Source organism: Danio rerio, chromosome 4 (genome assembly GCF_052040795.2).
Source record: "Danio rerio strain M-AB ecotype USA chromosome 4, GRCz13ab, whole genome shotgun sequence".
NCBI classification, from domain to species: Eukaryota; Metazoa; Chordata; class Actinopteri; order Cypriniformes; family Danionidae; genus Danio; species Danio rerio.
In genome coordinates, this window is record NC_141024.2 from 17,514,944 (window position 1) to 17,523,086 (window position 8,143).

The 8,143-nt window shown below is 33.4% G+C and overlaps 1 long non-coding RNA gene across 1 annotated transcript; it reads left to right on the top strand.

The window, feature by feature from the left end:
* Nucleotides 1–2,423: 2,423 nt before the first annotated feature.
* LOC141381616 (uncharacterized) lies at nt 2,424–7,318 on the top strand. Its single transcript, XR_015483087.1, has 3 exons — nt 2,424–2,572; nt 2,820–2,890; nt 4,770–7,318. It is a non-coding gene; the product is annotated as an uncharacterized LOC141381616 (long non-coding RNA).
* Nucleotides 7,319–8,143: the final 825 nt, after the last annotated feature.

Genomic DNA, 8,143 nt, shown 5'->3' on the forward strand with positions numbered 1-8,143 from the left:
AGGATTGGCCAGCCCAGTCACCAGCATGAACATTATTGAGCACATCTGGGGTAAGATGAAGGAGGAAGCATTGAAGATGAATCCAAAAAATCTTGATAAACTCTGGGAGTCCTGCAAGAACACTTCCTTTGCCATTCCAGATGACTTTATTAATAAGTTAAGACTTGTGTCCAAGCAAAGTCAGACCTTACTGTCCTAATTAAATAATTAAAATCAAGGCATGAACATATTTTATTTTGATAAAATAAGCATAATCTAGAGGCCTTTGCCTTTCATCTAAACCCCTTCTGATACCAAACGATCAAGTAGAAGTCAAGTTATTAATAGTTGTTCCTAAAACCTATAGGCGACAAGACTTTTGTCGGGTAGTGTATACTCATTTATGCCAAGCACTGTATACAGCCAATAGCCATATTTTTGCATTTTCTCACACAAAAAATAATATAAAAAATATAAAAATAACCATAACTGCCTGCGTTTACAAAAGGGGGTCACTTGATACAGGGATCATCATTTTTGGGCGGTCAACAGCATCAGAAAAAGGAAAGTGCAGGAAAAGCTTCTTATTTAAAGGAGCACCAGATCCATTTTAAGAAAATGTGACATAATTAATAGTGTTGCTATGAAGCACATGAATCAGGATGAATTCATGCAATAATGAGGCTCAGAGGCTCTAACCCTTTACTTTTGAATGAGGGCATAGTGTATGAAGAAAAGTGAATATTAAACAAATTTCAGCGACAAAGTCAACAGCTGGCTATAGCGGTCACTGCACCGAGGGCATGAGCAACGCTGCCCCAGAACATGCCAGTGGGGCCTCTCTCATTCTGGCAAATCAAAAACAAATATTTGCCAGAAAAAAAAAGACACACACACACACACACACACACACACACACACAAACTCAAAAGTCTTCGAGCACAGAGCGAATGGCGACCAGGGCAAATTAAAGATGCGCTCCAGTGCACTGTCAGTGAAAGGGCGAAAACAAGTCTGAGAGGGGGAAGGAGGTGTCTTTATTTGGTTTACAGCAACAATTCCACATCCTGAAGAGGTCAGCAGTGGGCTTTTGGAGACAAGGGGCGTATGGAGGTACAGGACAGACTGCATCAAGGGGTCACGGTTTGTATAGATGCTGTAATAATTTATAGAGAATTTCTTGACTGATGGTCTTTCAAAATGAGCTATATTCTGACTAAAAAAAATCACTTTGCAGATTATAATAATGTTAATAATAATTAGTAAATGTTGTTTCTTATACTGACTTTTTCAGTTTGTAATATCTCAGTGTATCATCTGAAGTTATGAGTAGGCCCACACGGAATCTGCGCGCGCAGAATTCTGCAGCCCATCATTGTTTCTGTTTATTTACTTGTATAAATTTATATTTATTTAGTTTTTAAATTTATTTCAGTTATATTACTGACTAATATGAAATATTCATTTGATTTATTTACAATATAGTTTGTAAAGTAATTTACAAATTTTACAAGTCTTTTAGTAGATATTTTAATTGAGAGACTTGCTTTGTTTACCAAATAAAATGGATCTTATTGAATTTGCATTATAAACATAAAATAAAAGTTAAAAAAGTATTTTTTTTTTTCATATATTAAGGTTTTAGTCATGATACTCGTAACATCATTCCACATACGTAAATCCGCAGATTTTTAACACAATTCTGCGCAGAAATAGCAAAAAATGTCCACAGATTCCGTCTGGCCCTATGAGTTATGAGTATTAATTTAGTTGTTTTTCAAAGGGTAAGTTGCCATTAACTAGCATTTTATGAATGGCAAGGACCACAGTTTGGCCTGAAGGTAAGATAATTAAAGAATTAGTTCAGATATCCTGAAAATGTCCTCCATATGGTTGTTTATCACCAGGCAAACTGGTTGAAGGACTAGACTGCAGTTTTAATGCAGCCTCTATGAGCCCTGTATAATCCAAGCAAAGCAATATAGCAAAATGATTGGTCATTTTCTTAAAGATGTAAACATTGACATACATTTTAATCACTAGATAATGCTTAGCTTGCACTAGTGCTGGAATTTTCTAAATATTGCAGTGACACTTCATGGAACTTTATCTTTTGGTTCAACCCCACATGAAAAAATACAATTGTTAGGGCTATTTAAAATTAACAGGCTTCTATAGTCAAGTGAGATATATTGTATATTATGATATATTCAACACTGTCAATGAATGCATACCACAGTATGAACTAGATGGTGAATAAATGTGTAATAAATACTGTAATATCACAAGAATGTTTTTTTCTCATGTGGGACTGTAGTCCACTATACTGATATTGAATCATGAATGCTTTCTTTAACATTCATTATTGTCCACTTTAGAAAAAAACACAATTGTTAGGGCTATTTAAAATTAATAGGCAACTTTTAAATCACTCTTTTAAAAGCACGCGAGATTTGATCGTTTGATCGCGACACTTTGTGATCGAGTCACTTCTCCTCAAATGATTCATTCAAGCACTGATTCAGTCAGGAACGGCAAATTGTTCGGTGGCGCGGAACGGTTGATTCAGCTGTTTGTACCCAATTTCTCAACGGTAAAGTGGCATTCTGTTGTAAATGTCACATATTAATTATTGTCATCTTGCACTTTAAAAGCAACATCAAATGAGAAGTGGAGTATGGACTACCAATATTTCCATAACGCCCCACGTGGCAGCGGCATGATCACACCGTTGCTCGAAACAGCACGTGCTCATGTGAAATTGCTTCCTATATTTATAAAAAAATTATGCTGTCCGAACAGTGAAAGTAATGTTAATGAATCCTAATATATTTCTACAGGAATCATAACCACATTAGACTGCATTGTGTGCTTGTCTTGTTGGAGAGAAGCTATGCAAAGTACAAACTATGTAAGTAACTATGTATTACTAAAATTATAATAACTAGTTTATTGGTAATTTGTTTATCATGCCATCTGTCCGTCTTTTGTCCAATACAGCAGAGAAAGCATATGGATAACTAAACTGAGAACTTGGGGTATATAAAACCGTCATTGCAACCTGTCTATTAATAAACAGTTGAAGTCAGAATTATTAGCCCCTGAATTAATCGCCCCTCTGTGTATAATAATTCTGACTTCAACTGTAAGTGTCTTCTCTTTTTTTTGATGGAAATGTATATTGAGCAGGCAAGTTTTAAGACTTTAATATCAGATTACAAATAACTAGTATAGTGATGCTTAACCTTTCCGTAAATCAATCATCTTGTCATAGTCCACATCTCTTTTGCACACTACACATTTCTTAGGTTGTTTAATTTATTCTACAAAGATGTAGAGTGTTGTTGCAGGTGAAATATATATTTATATTTCTTCTTTTTTAAATATTTTCCAAATGATTTTCACAGTATGTCTGATAATATTTTTTCTTCTTGAGAAAGTCTTATTTGTTTTATTTCGGCTAGAATAAAAGCAGTTTTGATTTTTTTATGAACCATTTTAGGGACAAAATTAGTAGCTCCTTTAAGCTATATTTTTTTCCTCAATAAACTACAGAACAAACCACAGTAATACAATGACCTGCCTAATTCCCCTAACCTGCCTTGTTAACTTAATTAACCTAGTTAGGCCTTTAAATGTCACTTTAAGCTGTATAGAAGTGTCTTGAAAAATATCTAATATACTGAATTCACCTTCAAAAACTAACGAGTTGTGGGAAGTATTAGTTAATACAAGCCACCTTTTAAAAATATCACTGTTATTGGTAAGTTGTGGCATTCTCTGTCTAGTTCTTTACAAATGGAGATATTTTGCATGTTTGTGACTGAGTAAATAAAACATTTAATTGGATGACTTTGATTTTAACAGTACTTACATATCAACAAACAAAATAAACAAAATGTTAATATTGATGATTTTTTGTACACCCTAATGGATTATTAGACAGTAAACAGGTCATATCACTTATAACCAAAAGTATTTATCTATTAATTAGCTGCGTAATAAGTGACGGGCTGTACCATATCCATAAAATATTTGCCTGGTTTGAACTTAACACTTTTTAAAAACTTTTTTTGAACTTTAACACAGTTTTTTATTCTATTTTTCTTTACCAGACTTTATTGTGAGAAGGCAGATTTCATGCAGTCTTTAAAAAAAAAACTCAGCAGTATTTATTGCAGTATTTGTATTGTTTGCAGTGAAAATATACACTTATTTGCATATCTTAATTTTCAGTTTTTGACCTCTAAAACCATTGATGTCTGCAATTTATATAAAGGAAATAAAAGAGAAGCAAAAAATACATCAAGTTGTTTAAATCTTACTCTATAAATTCTATAAAGAACTGTATGTGAAAATAACAACCTAGGCGCTATGTACATTTTTGGACAGCGGCAAATACGTCCGAGTAGGTACATTTTTCTGCAGTTTTTGTTTTCGCAAAAAAAACACCAGAGGCCGCTGTGTACGCATTTTGAAATCTCAAACTTCTCTCATGAGTGCCATTTGCACCTGCTGTCCTCACGTAAATCCACCAGAGGCTGCTGTTGACTGACTGATTGACTGACTGACTAAACGACCAATCTCCCACCCTCCCCCTTCCCTAAACCCAACCAAAAGTGTTTAAAAAACCACCGATCCCCCGACCCACTGCTTTCCCTAATCTGACAGTATTTTAAAAAGCAATCCAGAAAAAGAAATGCCCTCGTGGCAGTCAGATTTTTTTTTAATGTTTTCAGATTTTACTACATTCTCACTGCCGTTATTTATCACTTCTGCTTTTGTCTCAGAACCCTGATGTGATGGTCAACTCCTCTCTGCATCAAGTTTGCCGACTTTCATGGCGAGCTACTGGTCAAACTGGTAACAATGGGAAAGCTGTCCATATGGAGGTAAGCGGTCAGCTGGTAAGCGCAAAAAGAAACGGCGTCATACCACCCCGGAGTGTTTGTTTAAAAGACGTAATTCAGCCATACGTAGCTGTTGCTACTTAATTTGCAATGTCCAGAAATGTATATAGGGCTTTGTTTTTAGAATGAGCCTATGTTGGAAAATAAGCAAGTATTAAAATCTCTTCATTAATAGAATCATGCTAAAATATATTTATCAAATATAATGTGTTTATTTGTCCAATCATTCTAGTTATTATTGCACATTTCTTTCAGAGCAAATATCAGGTGTCCAATTTAGATATTTTACTATTTTGCCTAAATTATGAAAATCAGAAGCATTACCTCTAAATGATCTATATGTTCTTGGAGACAGAGAGGTAAAGCATCATTTTATTATCAAATTATTTAAAGAAGTGTAACAGTTAATCAGCACAGATAAAATACCTCAAGTGAGCCTATAGACAAACAAAAAAAAATCTTATAAATATTTGAAGTAAATACTATTATATTAGCATAGCAGGCATAAAGGGCACCCCACTAAAAAAAAAAAATTGGGGTTTTCTTTTTTTGTGGTGTTCATTAACCGATCAATAACTGATATATACTGGTGATATATAGCTAGATTATTCAATTTGATTTACTGACCAATACAAATACTATACTCCATTAAATCCTACAGAATAAAAGTACTCTGTTCCACACAGTGCCTTTATGTTATCTCGACACATCGATTCAGTTAACTTAGTGGATTCAACATAAAACAAGTGATCCTTCAAAAAAAAACTAAAAATTGTGTTGTTTCAACTCATTTTAAATAAGTAGTTTTTTAACAAGCAGCAAAAGTGATGTTTTGAGTGCAAACATGAAATATGTTTCACCTAAATAATTCACACATCAACAAAACCAAATTTTTAATAAAGGCAGTGTGACTGGCACCAAGCGTATTATATTGCTCTCTTGTAAAGGTAATTGTAATTTTTTGTAGTCATTATGTAGTTTAAATATTTAACTTTGTGTATTGTTTGTACATTTTGTTGATTGTGAGTTAATAAGACAGCAGTATGCCTGAAAAAGTTTTCTAACACTTAGCCTATATATTATTAAACATAATAATATATTATTAAATTGATAAATCTGTGATTACCGTGGAAATCAGTTAATATTTGGAATGGATAACTGCGCACAACTTAATATCTTACTTTTATCATACTTTTAAGAGCAAGAAAGCTTTCATTGATAAGTTTTTTTTCTTTTGTGAAATAGGCATAGGTTAAATAAATACATTGATTGAGCAAATATCAGCAAAACCTAATAACTTAACATCACAACTTGACCTGCAGCACTTAAGTAAGAAATAGCTATATTTCATTTATGGCACTGCAAACTTGACATTGTAGACTGATCATCTTTAAAATGAAAATATAACTATTGTAATGGTGCATGTGCCATGTTCAGTGAGCTGAAAAGAATTTCACTCAAGCCAATGTTTTGAATCTAAATTATTTACAAATTTGGAAAATAGCTGGGTAACAAACAAAAATAATACACAGACAGCCAGATATTATTATTAAAAATACTCATTGCTAGTCATTTCTAAACATTTTCAATTGCCTTAACAAAAGCCCTGATTTTTGGAAGAAATCTTTTTTGCGTATGTCAAAATATCCCTAATTTAAATAATTCTCATCTAAGTCATGCACAAGTTGGCGATGTCTGGTGAGTTTCAAGCATATCGTTATATAGACTTGCCTGTGTGTGTGTTTGTGCTTTGTGGTTTTGACATACCCTTGTCACACAAATGTCACACTCTTTCGCTTTTTCTGTGTGTTTGTGTTTTGTATTTATTGTGAGAGGGACAGCTCAAAAATGGGCGAACCCCCAACCCACCACACAATAAATATTTTGTTGATAATGAATTCACACTCAAATATAAACATTTGACAAATATTTAAATGGTAGCTATAATAAAATCTTCTTTTCAAGACTGAATCTTGTAAACCCTGTTCAATAAATAAAACATCTGTTATTTCTGTAAAAATATAATTAGCAAAATTCTCCTTTCTAAAATAAAATTCTTGCTAGTGAACCAGTTTTTGATTCTGCATGGCTTGTTGCTATTATTTACAAGCTGTTTTATTGACATTTTCCAGTGAACACAGAGGGACGGTATATTTCAGTAAGTTGTTCTGTTTATATAATTGTGTCATAATATTAGTATGTCATCTTGAAATAACTGGTAAATCAGTTTTGTGTCTGACTTGATCTCTTTCACTTTCTTGTGATTGTATAGGAATTGTGGTTTGTCAAAACATCTACCATTATTTAGGCTGTTTTTGACAGAAAAAATACTGCTAATGCCCAACAATAAAGAAATTTAAGGAAAACATTGTGGGGCAAAACATGACCTTTTTCATTACAAGTCCAGAGCTGAAATATGTCACTGTCCTAAAAAAATAAAATAAAAATAAAGATTAACGGGATGTCTGGTCACCCTTGTCTCATCCTTTAGAAAACTGCATATCAGGAGGCTTTACTGACAAGCTTTTAAAATGTATTCAGATTAGGCCTGTCAAGATACCTTTTTTAGTTTTATAATATTTTGCACCAAAATATATTGCATTAAACAATATTATTGTCATTTTGAGACCATTTTATGCCACTCATTCTATAATGCCAGAATGACAATATAATAGCATCATACAGTAGTGTAAGTACACTCTTCCAAAGAATACATCCAGAGCTTTCCACACATAGACTTTATATGTGTGGGCCACCCAGGTATATTAACGGCCACCCAAGTATATTTAGTGACACAATTTTTTTTTACTATTATTAACATCCTTTACATTTTTTTGTATCCGCCCAATATATCCAAACATGCGCGAGCGAATTAGTAGAAAATCTTCTCGTTTTCTCTCGATTTGTCAACGCTACAACAGACAGTTTAATTTGCTCCGAATACCCACAGTGGCGCACCTTTTTACATGACCTTTTTGAAGCAATCAGGAAAATTAGTTCAGCCCGGGTTTCTAAATGTTGTAAAATGTCCGGGATTCAACTTTTGCTTTCGCTTTCTAAAGCTCGTACACATTTTTGCATTACCTTCTTATTTACACCTTCTTTCGTTTGGCTTCGCAGCTGACTGTGAGCACACAACCGCGAGAGCAAGAAAAACATTAAATAATTCATTTTATTAATCTAAACGACTTGACAGAGAAAAACTTTACTATAAACTTAAAGTCTAAACTGGCTGCAGAATATATGTACACCAT